The sequence below is a fragment of the Bombina bombina genome, chromosome 5 (assembly GCF_027579735.1).
Source record: "Bombina bombina isolate aBomBom1 chromosome 5, aBomBom1.pri, whole genome shotgun sequence".
In the NCBI taxonomy this organism is placed as follows: domain Eukaryota; kingdom Metazoa; phylum Chordata; class Amphibia; order Anura; family Bombinatoridae; genus Bombina; species Bombina bombina.
Window position 1 is genome coordinate 625,066,574 of NC_069503.1, and position 9,771 is coordinate 625,076,344.

The following is a 9,771-nucleotide window of genomic DNA, read 5'->3' on the forward strand; positions in this document are numbered from 1 at the left end:
GAGGGAGAAAGGGAGAGACAGAGGGGGAGGGAGAAAGGGAGATACAGAGGGGGAGGGAGAGAGAGACAGAGGAGAGAGAGAGACAGAGGAGAGAGACAGAGGAGAGAGACAGAGGAGAGAGAGACAGAGGGGAGAGAGAGAGAGACAGAGGGGAGTGAGAGAGAGACAGAGGAGAGAGAGAGAGAGACAGAGGAGAGAGAGAGAGAGACAGAGGGGGGGAGAGAGAGACAGAGAGGAGAGAGAGGGGGAGAGAGAGAGAGGGATAGGGATAGAGAGACAGAGGGGAGAGAGAGAGACAGGGGGGGAGAGATAGAGAGAGAGAAAGACAGAGGGGGAGAGATAGAGAGACAGGGGGAGAGAGAGAGAGACAGGGAGAGAGAGAGAGAGAGAGAGAGAGAGACAGGGGGGAGAGAGAAGGGAGAGAGAGAGAGAGAGAGAGAGAGAGAGAGAGAGAGAGAGAGACAGGGAGAGAGAGAGACAGGGGGAGAGAGAGAGGGACAGAGGGGAGAGAGGGGGAGAGGGAGAAAGAGAGGGACAGAGGGGAGAGAGAGAGAGACAGAGGGGAGAAAGAGAGAGAGAGAAGAGAGAGACAGAGGGGAGAGAGAGACAGAGGGGGAGAGAGAGAAAAAGAGACACAGAGGGGAGAGAGAGAGACAGACAGAGGGGAGAGAGAGAGAAAGAGGGGGAGGGAGAAAGGGAGAGAAGGAGGGGGAGGGAGAAAGGGAGAGACAGGGGGAGGGAGAAAGGGAGAGACAGGGGGAGGGAGAAAGAGAGAGACAGGGGGAGGGAGAAAGAGAGAGACAGAGGGAGAGAAAGAGAGAGAGACAGATGGGAGAAAGAGACAGAGGGGGATGGAGAAAGGGAGAGACAGAAGGGAGAGAGAGAGGGGAGAGAGAGAGACAGATGGGGGAGAGAGACAGAGGGGGATGGAGAAAGGGAGAGACAGAAGGGAGAGAGAGAGGGGAGAGATAGAGAGAGAGAGGGGAGAGAGAGAGAGAGAGAGGGGGGGGAGAGAGAGAGAGAGAGAGAGAGGGGGGGGGAGAGAGAGAGAGAGAGAGAGAGAGAGAGAGAGAGAGAGAGAGAGAGAGAGAGAGAGAGAGAGAGAGAGAGAGAGAGAGAGAGAGAGAGAGAGAGAGAGAGGAGAGAGAGAGAGAGAGACAGAGGGGGAGGGATAAAGAGACAGAGGGGGAGGGATAGAGAGACAGAGGGGGAGAGAGAGACAGAGGAGAGAGAGAGGGGAGAGAGAGAGACAGATGGGAGAGAGAGAGAGAGAGAGAGAGAGACAGAGGGACAGAGGGGGATGGAGAAAGGGAGAGACAGAAGGGAGAGAGAGAGGGGGGAGAGAGAGACAGAGGGGGATGGAGAAAGGGAGAGACAGAAGGGAGAGAGAGAGAGAGAGAGAGAGAGAGAGAGAGGAGAGAGAGACAGAGGAGGAGGGATAGAGAGACAGAGGGGGAGAGAGAGATGCGGTGAGAGAGAGAGAGACAGAGGGGGAGGGATAGAGAGACAGAGGGGGAGGGATAGAGAGACAGAGGGGAAGGGATAGAGAGACAGAGGGGAGAGAGAGAGAAGAGAGAGGTAGAGGGAGAAAGAGAGACACAGAGGGGAGAGAGAGACAGACAGACAGAGGGGGAGAGAGAGACAGAGGGGAGAGAGAGAAGAGAGGGGGAGAGAGAGAGAGACAGAGGGGAGAGAGAGAAGAGAGGGGGAGAGAGAGAGAGACAGAGGGGAGAGAGAGAAGAGAGAGGGGAGAGAGAGACAGAGGGGGAGAGAGAGACAGAGGGGGAGAGAGAGACAGAGGGGGAGAGAGAGAAAGAGAGAGACAGAGGGGAGAGAGAGAAGAGAGAGACAGTGGGGAGAGAGAGACAGAGGGGAGAGAGACAGAGGGGGAGAGAGAGAAAGAGAGACACAGAGGGGAGAGAGAGACAGACAGAGGGGAGAGAGACAGAGGGGGAGGGAGAAAGGGAGAGACAGAGGGGGAGGGAGAAAGGGAGAGACAGAGGGGGAGGGAGAAAGGGAGAGACAGAGGAGGAGGGAGAAAGGGAGAGACAGAGGGGAGAGAGAGAGACAGAGGGGAGAGAGAGAGACAGAGGGGAGAGAGATAGACAGAGGGGAGAGAGAGAGACAGAGGGGAGAGAGAGAGACAGAGGGGAGAGAGACAGAGGGGAGAGAGACAGAGGGGAGAGAGACAGAGGGGAGAGAGAGAGACAGAGGGGAGAGAGAGAGACAGAGGGGAGAGAGAGAGACATGGGGGAGAGAGAGAGACATGGGGGAGAGAGAGAGACATGGGGGAGAGAGAGAGACATAGAGGGGAGTGAGACAGAGGGGGAGAGAGAGAGAGAGAGACAGAGGGGAGAGAGAGGGGGGAGAGAGAGAGAGACAGAGGGGGAGAGAGAGAGAGACAGAGGGGAGAGAGAGAGAGACAGAGGGGAGAGAGAGAGAGGGGGGAGAGAGAGAGAGAGAGGGGAGAGAGAGAGACAGACAGAGGGGAGAGAGAGAGAGACAGAGGGGAGAGAGAGAGACAGAGGGGAGAGAAACATACAGGGGGAGACATAGGGGAGGGGGGGAGAGACATAGGGGAGGGGGGGAGAGACATAGGGGAGGGGGGAGAGACACAGGGGAGGGGGGGAGAGACACAGGGGAGGGGGGGAGAGACACAGGGGAGGGGGGTGGGAGGGAGACCCAGGGGGGGGGGTGGAGGGGAGACCCAGGGGAGGGGGGGTGGGGGGGAGACCCAGGGGAGGAGGGGTGGGGGAGACACAGGGGATGAAATGGAGGTTCTGAAGTCAGCAGTGGTGTACCATTACCAAGCAAATTGAGCAGTGCACATACCTTTAATCTGCAGCTCTGCTAGACATGGTGACACTGTCTGACTGAGCACTTCACACTATGGCACCGGGCAACTGCATTACACACACACAGGCAGCTTCTTTCCCTCTCAGCAGGAAATGACAGTTTGAAATCAGAGTGCTGTCCCAGGTTACCAAGGCAATGCTCTGATTTAAAACTGTCATGTACCAGTGGGGGGGGGCCGCGGGGGTCGAGGGGGGGCCGCGGGGGGGTGAGGGGGGGCCGCGGGGGGCGAGGGGGGGGCCGTGGGGGGGGGAGGGGGGGGTCGCAAGAAAAAAAAAAAAGTTGAAAAAAAAAAGTTGAGAAAATAAAATTACACCAGCACCAGTACAGTACCATAGTGTAACTTACTCTCTCTAGATTGTCATTGTAGACCTGTAGGCTGCCTGGCTCACAAACAGGGCAATAAAATACTTTACTTACCGTTATCCAGGGCAGGTCCATCTCAGCACTGTCAGGCTCAGCACTCAGCTCTTCTGTCTTCTCCGGTCTCTTCTCTCTTCTTGTCCTTGATTCCCGCCAGTCCTACTAGAGCAAGCCTCCAATAGCAGTGAGCTCTGAGCCTCTGACACCCACGTCACACTCAGGCAGCTGCTTAGAGAGCAGCCTCTAATATGATCTGTATGGGCTGCAAAGAGACTTAAGTGCCACTGGGTGGCGCAGTCTCTAGCAGCACTTAGACATGGAGCAGTGAGCTGAGCTCTGACATCACACTCCGGCAGCTGCTTAGAGAGCAGCCTCTATAAGATACGGTATGGGCTGCAGACAGAGACTTAAGTGCCACTGGGTGGCAGGTGGCAGAGGTGGGGGGGGGGAGGGGGGTACCTTGGTTACCTAAAAAAAATGTATATATAAAAATAAAAAATATATATTTTTTTTATTTTTAACATTATAAATAAAGTGAGTGTAATTACACACATAGGACAGGGTAGGCGCTGCCTCCCCTGCCTCCTATGACAGCACGTCACTGCCTGCATCGATTGTAGTAAAGCACGAACACCTACAACAACATAAAAATAATATTAGAATATCAACTGCATCGATTTATACAATCAAAATATACATTAGACCACAAGTTATCATCAGTGCTCATCTGGTTGTTAATTATTATTAAAATATATAACAACTATTGGTTGTTTTTTACAAATAACTTACTCTCCCCTTCTTCTCTTTGTACTGTGGATGTGGAGGGTTCTTGGTCTTGTGAGGTGAATTCATTTTCCAAAGGTTGATCCTCTTGTGCATCAATCTCCTCTTCCTGACGTCCCTCATCTTCTTGCTCTAAATAATATAAATATACTTGTATTAAATTTCAATAATTATAGATAAAAACACAATTTCAAATATTTAGATCGATTTAGATAGACAATAGATAGTTATAACACTGACTAGATTACTTTTATTATAGTTCATGTCTCCATTTTCTCCATAATCCTTATCTGACAAATAAAAATGTAAACTAATCACAATTTTAATATCCAATAGCAGAAATCTACAAAATTAAAGAGATATTGAGCATATCTACATATACTTTCCATAAAGGAATATCTATTGAATCGAAATAATTACATAATAGATTTCAATAATAAAGATATATAGTTTTTCATTCTCTTTTTTTAAATCATGAACAACAAAATTTGGGTGTCGTTTACATTTAACTTACCTCTAAAATCCATAGTGTCTGCTGGGACATCCAGGCCAACCACAACGGCATCACCCATCCGTGCATAAAGCATCTGTTCAAAGTCCGTTAATTCGGCCCTATATCCAGGGCCTCCACCGGTTCCTTTGGCAGATTGCTTTTCCCTGCAAACCTTTTTCTTTATGTTTTTTCTAATATCAGTTACTCTCTTCCGACAAGCCCGCACATCCTTAGGAAAACTTCCTTCAGCTGAAACAGATCTACTGATTTGTGTCCAAATTGTTCTCTTTCTCTGTGGGTTTACAGTTCTTGCTTGGTACCCAATGATTTCATCGTAGTGTTCGATAACAGCTTCAACCAAAATGCAATTCTGCCGATGAGTGAACATGATACTTCTCCCGCTTTTGGTCTTTCCAGCTTGGGAAGATGCCATTGTAAAAATGTGATACAATAGAGCGCAAAAAATAACTAAAGTGTTGATACAAACTAAATAAAGTTTTCTTTTATAACGGTTTCCAAAAAAGTATCTAAATGTAGTTGATGAAAATGGGCGTATACTGTCTGATGTTCTGGAAAGATATGTCACAGTTTATTTTTCATATGGAATACCTGGATTTCCATTTTTGTTTTTAATAACAATTTTACATGTAAATAAAGATAATTTGGTTATGAATAACAATATTAAATTTAAATATCATTACATTGTTATATGTATCTTTAATTTTATTTCACCTTATCAACGGATACATGTAACATTTGTTAATGTTGCCAAAAAAATAGTGCTGTTGTGGCGCAGTTCTATACAATGTTTCATTGTTATTAAAATGGATAAAAAAAAACATCAAGTTGTATACTAAAATACGATTCTTGATAATATTTTACAAAATATGTATCAAAATTGAGTGCTATTTGTAAAAATAGGTATTAGCTTACAAAATTGCGCATTTAAAAAAAAAAAAATTAGTCCCGTCAGTGAGTAGAGATTGAATAATATTTAGAAAATGCCACGATCCAAGAAGTTCTCTATTGGAGAATTATTGATTATTTCTTACACTATGGATAAATATTTTCCAAAAAAAAGGAAAGGGATTTTCACTTTGGACCAGGACACAAGAAACCGAATTCTCTGTGAAATGGTGCGAAGAGTAAGGAGAGTCTCTTGGCAAAAACGAACGAGGAAACAATGTCTGAAAAGATATAACGACTTGTACCGGAGGCAATCTAAAATGCGCACTTTGATAAAGAGTTATCTTAAAAAATGTAAGCAATATAGATATAAATATAGTTTAATTATATAATCTTAAGTATTAAAAATGTATAGTTTTTAATTGGAATATTTTCAATAAGATAAACAAGTTAAACAATAATAGGATTAAAAGATTACCATTGCCTGCAGATAAGTGTGAATGAATCAATTTTTTATAGGATTTTCAGACAAATTTTTTGTGTGTTTGGATTTTTAAGAATATATTTTCACAAATTTTGTATTTTATATTATTTAATAGTCAAAAGAAGAAGAGCTCCAAGGTACCTTCTTCCCATTGATACCAATTCTAGTTCTGAAGGGGAATCAGACCCATTGCCCACAGTTTTTATGGATAAAGATAGGACTCAAGACACAGGTATAAAAAATGTAACTGTAATTTCGAGAAAAAAAAAAATTCAAAGCCAGGTATTAAAGTAAATTTATCTTTTAACTATTTTTTTTTATAATGCTATAGATAATAGCACTCCAAATAATAATGCAATGGATGAGCAAGGAGAAGAAGATATCGATAACATTGAAGGTAATCTAAAAAAAAATTCTTTGAGATTTCTTTAACATATATATTTTATAAATATAAATTTATTTGTAATAATAATTTTAGGACATGTAGAGCCTACAGAGTCAGAAGAACATTTGGAACAAGATGAAGAACATTTGGAACAAGAGGACGAGGAGGGCCATGAAGAAGATGAGGTTCATCAAGGAACATCAGGTGATTTTTTTTTTTTTTATGGTGATATATCTATTCTACAAACATTATATTTATTTATATATATATATATATATATATATATATATATATATATATATATATATATATATATATATATATATATATATATATATATATATAAAACAATAGATATGTATGCATATATATATATATATATATATATACACATATATATATATATCAATTTTATTAATATGTGTATATATTTTTTTTAAAAACAAAAAAAATATATATATATATATATATATATATATATATATATAAAAACACAAACACATATTTTTTTTATATATATCAATATATATATATATATATATATATATAGATAGATAGATCAATATATATATATAGATAGATAGATAGATAGATAGATAGATAGATAGATAGATATATGTAATATATATATATCGACAGATAGATATATGTATATAGATCAAAAAAGACAGATTTAAATATAGAAATAAAATTAATTGAAAGATAACATAGATAGAGAGAAAAATATTGTGTAAGATAGATATATTTTAAAATTACATTATCAATACATTGTAATCAAAATTTTGTTTTTTGAAGAAACTCAACAAAATTTAATAAACTTAGAGGTACACGATGAAGACTCTCAGTCACCTCAATATTATAACTGGGGTAAGTGTTATAGCATTTATGAATAAATATATGTTATTGCTGTTGGTAATTCCATTGACAGATATTTTTTTTACTCTCATGTCTATAAATGCTATTCAAAATAATCAAAATATATGTTTAATATAAATATATATATTTTTTATTTTTTAGTTCCGGATGATGAAAAAATTGTAATAAGCAAAAAAGAGCTCCTTGAAGTCCTGCTTAAAGCTGAAACTGGACTGATAAGCAGTTACTCAGCAGTCAGGAAAATGAGGCTGAAATATGAAAAAATGTAACTTTTTCATTTATGTGTTATTAAAAAATTTATGAATGTGCTAGCAACATTTTATTTATTTTATTTTATATACAGAATAAATGCATATATTATTTAACAAATATAAACAATTGTCGTTATTGTGTAATATATATTGAAACATCTTATCAATGAATTGAAACATCTTATCAATGAAAGTGTAAGATTAGGTCAATGTAAGACGTTAATTTGAAAAGAATAGTAGTGAAATGTCTAGAGGGGTTGTGTAAAGTAGGTAGAGAAAAACAAATTAGTTGGTAAAGATAAAAGACGTGTTGAAAATCAAAAGGAATAATAGTTAAAGGTCTGCATGGGGTATCTAAAATAGCTAAACAAAAGACAAAAAAACAAGACTTTGTAAGACATGTGCTAAAATAACGTAGAATAATAGTAAAAGGTCTGTATGGGGTGTCTAAAGTAGATAAACCAAAAAATAAGGACTTTGTAATATGTGAAACGTGTTAAAATAACGTGGAATAATAGTATGGGCTCCATTTATCATGATAAACGGAGGCCTAAAAGGTCTGTATGGGGTGTGTAATGTAGAGAAACCAAAACACATGACTTTGTAATAAGTAAGACATGTGTTAAAAATAACGTTGAATAGTAGAAAAAGGTCTGCATGCGGTGTGTTAAGTAGATAAACCAAAAAAAATTACTTTGTAATATGGAAGCCATCTGTTAAAAATAACGTGGAATAGTAGTAAAAGGTTGTGGTTTGTAAAAAAAACACAAAAAGAATAATAATATAGAAATTTGTTCAATTCATATTACAAATATAAATGTTTATATAACCTTAAATTACAACAATTATAACATTAATAAAAAGAATGGCTATATCCAGTAATAAAAAAGGAAAATACCAAAAATATGCGCTTTTTTACGATGATGGAATGGTAAATATAGTCAAGATTTATCATTAACACGCCGCATCTCGACTTTGGAAAAAAGCGGTATAATACGACCAGTTTTTTGATAAATATTGGCGCACAAGTGCGCCTCACAGAGGGCGAGCTGCGGAGAACTTCTTGGAGAACTGAAAGTCGGATTTCTCCAAACAATGATAAATGGAGCCCTAAGTGTTATAGACACGTGCATGCTCCTGAGCTTACCTTCCTGTTTAAAAAAAAAAAAAGGATACCAAAAGAAATTGGATAATAGTGAAGTACAAAGTTATTTAAAGGGACATAATATCACCTGAACATCTCTATGTAAAAAAGGAAGATATTTTACCTCACAATTTCCTCAGCTCACTAGAGTAAGTGCGGTGTAAAAAGTTATCTTTCAGTAACTACCCAGCTGCAGGTAAAAAAACAAACAAACAAAAAAAACAGCAGCCAATCAGCATCAGCATTGTTTAGGTCATGAACTGTTTTACTGTGATCTCATGATATTTCATAGTAAACATCCTTAAACTGAATAGGGAAATAACATGAGTGTGCATGAGGCATGCTCCCTTGCAGGTCCTGAGACAGTTATACTGATTTGCTGCTTAAAGTCCTTTACAATAGAATGTGAATACATTGGGGCTGAATTATCAAGGTTTGAATGGCTTGCCGGCAGGCTCACCGGAAACAGCAGTTATGAAGCAGCGGTCTTTAGACCGCTGCTCCATATCTTGTCCGCCTGCTCTGAGGCTGTGGACATCAATCCGCCCAATCCTATACGATCGGGCTGATTGATAGAGCTTGAGGCCCCTTATTATCAGGAAGTTATGAAGCAGCGGTCTAAAGACTGCTGCTCCATAACTTGTCGGCCTGCTCTGAGAGGGCGGACAGAAATCAACCCGATCGAATACGATTGGGTTGATTGACACCCCCTGCTAGCTGCCGATTGGCCGCAAATCTTCAAGGGGCGGCATTGCACAAGCAGTTCACAAGAACTGCTTGTGCAATGATAAATGCCGACAATTGATGTGCGGCGGACATGATACGGTACATTGTATCAGGTCCGCTTGCACTTTAATAAATCGGCCCCTTAGGACATTTTGAGGTTAAATATCTTTCTTTTTTACATAGAGATGTTCAGGTCATTATTTTCTATTCAGCTTTTTACAGCTATGCTGCATCACTTTCAAGTGTTTCAACATTTGGGTATCATGGCCCTTTAACATTATATGTTCTTTCTGAATTATGTCCCTTTAACATGGCTGAAACTTTTTTAAACATGTTGTATAGTTTTAATGGTTAACTGTTGGGCTAGAATGCAATCCAAAATATCATTGCAAAATTTAGCACTTTTTGAGACCTGAAGTAAAACCTCTATTGCTAGCCAGGAAAAAAAACCTCTAAGTTTAATCCCATCATAACTTCAATATATTATTTCAACTCTTGCTGGGAAAA

The 9,771-nt window shown here is 40.3% G+C and overlaps 1 long non-coding RNA gene across 1 annotated transcript; it reads left to right on the forward strand.

The window, feature by feature from the left end:
• Positions 1-5,995: 5,995 nt before the first annotated feature.
• On the forward strand, positions 5,996-6,452 carry LOC128659454 (uncharacterized). Its single transcript, XR_008402395.1, has 3 exons — positions 5,996-6,114; positions 6,214-6,279; positions 6,361-6,452. It is a non-coding gene; the product is annotated as an uncharacterized LOC128659454 (long non-coding RNA).
• The last annotated feature ends 3,319 nt before the right edge of the window (positions 6,453-9,771 follow it).